We start from the raw sequence: 4220 nt of genomic DNA on the forward strand, positions 1-4220 counted from the left end.
CTAGACTTTGCTCCTGGTCTTCCCACTGGGAAATCCAGGCCTGACTCAGAGCAGAGTGGAACCATCGCATCTCAGCCAGGAGTTCACAGGGCCAGAGGCTCTGTACTTCTCTTCAGTTCAAACACTCATGATTCCAGAACCTCCACCACCCCTACTCCAGGAGCCTCAGCTGAGCATCAAGGGACAGGCTCAGGGGAGCAGTGTCAGCTGACAAATAGAGAGGAGGCCCTCTCCCCACCACCCACAAAGCAGAGTCAGAGAGAGGAAAAGAGGGGGAAAGCCACAGCTGGGAGATGATCCGAATGCATTTTTGCTCCTGGTTAACCATTCCCTTGGCTCCTCCTTACACCCATTGGCATTTCCTGTGCTTAAATGCTAGCTTTGTTTCTGAAAATACAATTTTCTAAATTGCTAATATAAACAAACCACCCATTCTGTTGACAAGGCTCCCAGCGCCTCCTTAGATGAGTCCCTGGTGGCTGATGCCAGGAGAACTTCCCAGAGAGGGTCAGGCCCCAGGATGCCTGCCCCAGGGTGCCCACCCGCTCAGGGCTCCAGCATGGCTGGGACACAGAACAGCAAGGAAAGGGGCTCAGCCCGGCCTGACCCGCCCTAGACTCACTCTCCGTGGGGCTCAGCATCACCGACTCGTCCTCCAGGGTTGGAGCCCAGGGCAGGTCCTCAGTGTCCAGCCAAGGTCCCCTGGGCTCTTTAGTAGACTAGCTGGGAAAACTGGCCTCCAGATTCCAGAAAGCCCCCACAGGGGGCAAGATAACAATCCCTTCACCCAGAATTCAGAGTCCAGGGAGGAAGCTGGACGGCTCCCACCTCTCCTTCTGAGTCTCCCTGCAGCCAAGGTGGAACCACCAGCACCAGCTCCTCAAGGAGACCCTAACTTCCTTTTCCTCAAGACCAAACTAAGTAACCAGATTCTGCAGGGCATCATCCCTTCTGCCCTGAGACTGACCCTCCCGCAGTCCCAGGACAGGAGGTGGGCCCGGTGTGTTTCAGGGCCTCCCTGAGCTCTGAGCCGCCACAGCACCTGGGGTCATGAGGGGCAGAGCCAGCTGATGAACTGGCAGGAGCGGAGGCGGCCTCGGCTTCAGTCCTGAGGGCCGCTCCCTGTTCACCTGAGCCGGGTGCCTGCCATCAGCTCTGAGTCCAGAAACAGCTCTAGAGAGAACCCCAAAGACACGGGCTGGAGTGGACGTGAGTCTTGGAATCCCCCGCGTGCCTGGTGGGGAGGATCCTGAGTTCCCACTGGAGCTGTGCCAGGTGGGGGCACTGCCCGCTGAGGTGGGTGATTGTCCATCGGACGTCCTACTGAGTTCCCCCACCAGAGTTGGTTCAGAGAGCTGAGGTCACCTGTTCTCTCCTCCTTCCTCTCCCCCAAATCTGGACGCACCCCACCCCCTACTCTGCCAGCCTGTAAGCATTTCCTGAGACCCCACTGCCTTCAAGGGTCTGAGACCATCCCTTCCAGCCCCCAACTCACTACATGTTCATAATCTAACTTAGGGTGGGATGAAAGTTAATGTGTCAAAAAAAAAAAAGAAAGTTAATGTGTCTACCCTGTTTCCAGAAGTGTGCTGAATATACTGACACATATTGTCTTCCCGTCCAAATAGAAACTTAGAAAACTGCAGCTCAGAGTCCCTCTTGGCAATGCACTTTGCCCAGTAAATGTTTACCGAGGAGGGTAACTCCCACTTCCAGGCTGTCGCACAGCCTCATCTCCTCCATCGACCCCAGGTTCAGCACTGTTCAGTGTCCAGCCCTGTCCCTCCCCTTCCTGAATACCTTGCGGGCCACTTACAAGGATTCCTACTGCGGAGCGGTCACCAGGCAAACTCACTTCTGTGTCATGAGAGTCAGTTTGTCTCTCAACAATATTTCAAGATCCTAAATGACCCAAGTCACGTTTGATGCTCTTTCGAAGAGTAGTTGTTTGAATACTATTGAACAACATCAATTGTTCAAATATGGGTAACAGTAATTGTTCAAATATTTGCTATTCACTTGATAAATACAAAACTTAGAGCAGCCTCTGCTCTCAGAAGCCACAATGTGATAGAGGGCAAAAAAAAAAAAACAGTAAGGGGCAGGAGGAAGACTTGGAAACGTTGACCAAGCCCTGTTAATAGAGTCTAAGTACATCCGTGTGAGTCAAGTTCAACCTCCAGCTTGCAACAGCACACAGAACGGGAACGACCAGGGCGAGGGAGGCTGGCTCACAGGGCTGAGAGATGATGCCTCACGCTCACAGAGGAAATCTGGAGAACCTCAGAACTTGTCCGCAAGGCTGTTAGTCAAGGTCATCGTGACTGAGAGTTATTATAGAAGAGCCTCTGAAGGAATCAAGTGCTCATCTCGGAGCTGGGGATGGGCGTAGTAAGTTAGGAGGGAACCTAGCCTGTCTGGGCCGGGGGATGATGATAAGAGGTGAGGAGCTGGGGATGAGGACCAAGAAGTTTCATTTATTGGAAAGCAGGATCAAGGAACTCAGCTGAAACCTAATACTAGATGCGACCGTGTGCCTGTGTGTGAGGGTCCAGGGAATCCAGCTGTCATCCCAGGAGAGAAAAGGAAAACCAATAATATTCACTGGACCAGAGACTCATGGACATTTTCATTTGGGCAAAAGTACGGCCTTCAACCAAGAGAGTTAGAAAAGGGAGAGAGAATATGAAAAATACCTGGTATTTTTCAACTGGTAAAGAAACTGGGATACAGGGAAGGAAGCATCAAGGTTGAGCCCTGGGACAGGATTCTGCCCCCGGGACCCTGACTCTCAGTGCTTCGTATTGCGACCTGTATGTGTAGACGCATTACCAGAGAACTGCGACGTGACCTCAGATTCATTGTTTACTTCACTCCAGATATTCAGAGGACTTCACAATTCATTTTTTTTTTTATCAAGGCCACAGAGAAATCCTGAATAGATGTACCTTCTCTATTTCATAGGGGAGAAAAATCAGGCTCATGGATGCAGCTTATCCAAGCAGACACAGCCGGTCAGTGCCATTGTCAGAATCAAGACTCGGGTCTGTCTGGCTTCACAGCCCAGCTCCTGTCCACTATGGCATGATACTTCCTGCTCTTCCTTTTTATAATATTTATCTACTTGTCTGACTGTACTCTATGTTCCTTGCAGCCTGTGGGATCTAGTTCCCTGACCAGGATGCAAAACCAGACCCCCGGCCTTGGAAACGTGAAGTCTTAGCCACTGGACCACCAGGGAAGTCCCTCCATTTCTTCTTGAAGCAGATTATACCCACTTGGTATTCGTCCTCACTGTACCTTGCACGGATGGGCACGCTCAGTAATACTGTCTAAGTGATGGTTGGTTGCCACCTCTGCAGATGACGCCTGGAGAACTAGCCCTGCCACTGGAAACTACACCCCCATCACCCAGCTCATCTTGTGGGGATTCTCTAGTGACCCAGACCTCCAGAAGCTTCTCTCTGGAGGCTTGCTGCTCATCTATGTCATGACCGTGGTGGGAAACCTGGGGATGGTGGCGCTCAGCCTCATGGAGTCCTGCCTCTGCAGTCCTGTGGATTCTTTCTCAGCGTCCTCTCTTTCCTTGATATCTGCTACTCCTCTGTGGTCACACCCAGGCTGCTGGTTGACTTTCTGGCCTCTGACAGGTCCATCCCCTTCAAGGGCTGCTTGGTCCAGATGACCTTCTTTGTGATGCACGCCGCAGCTGAGAGCTTCCTGTTGGCTTCCATGGCCTGTGACCGCTGCACGGCCACCTGCCGACCTCTCCACTACGGCTCCGTCATGACCAGGGGCACCTGTCTCCAGCTGGTGGCTGCTTCCTCGCTTTCAGTGGTGCTAATTCTGCTATCGAGACTGGGAATGTCTTTGCCCTGCCTTTCTGTGGGCCCAACCAGGTACTGCACTACTTCTGTGACATCCAACCCCTTCTCTGCTGGGCCTGTGCCAACACAGCCATGGCAGGAGTGGTCCTCTATATCTTCTCTGCCCTGGCTACCTATCTACCTGCTGCCCTCGTCCTCACCTCCTACGGCCTGATCTTGCTGGCCATTGGGAGGATGCGCTCAGCAGCTGGGAAGGAGAAGGCCCTCTCCATGTGTGCCTCCCACTTCCTGGCCATTGCCACCTTCCACAGCACCGTGATTTCACCTACGTCCAGCCTCATGGATCCACCGATGACACCAGTGGCCAGGTCATGTCTGTCTGCTGCACCATCA

General features: G+C 52.8%; 1 pseudogene; it reads left to right on the forward strand.

The window, feature by feature from the left end:
* The first annotated feature begins 3362 nt into the window (after positions 1 to 3362).
* LOC104997477 lies at positions 3363 to 4204 on the forward strand (annotated as a pseudogene).
* Positions 4205 to 4220: the final 16 nt, after the last annotated feature.

The sequence above is a fragment of the Bison bison genome, unplaced genomic scaffold (assembly GCF_000754665.1).
Source record: "Bison bison bison isolate TAMUID 2011002044 unplaced genomic scaffold, Bison_UMD1.0 scf7180017851935, whole genome shotgun sequence".
NCBI classification, from domain to species: Eukaryota; Metazoa; Chordata; class Mammalia; order Artiodactyla; family Bovidae; genus Bison; species Bison bison.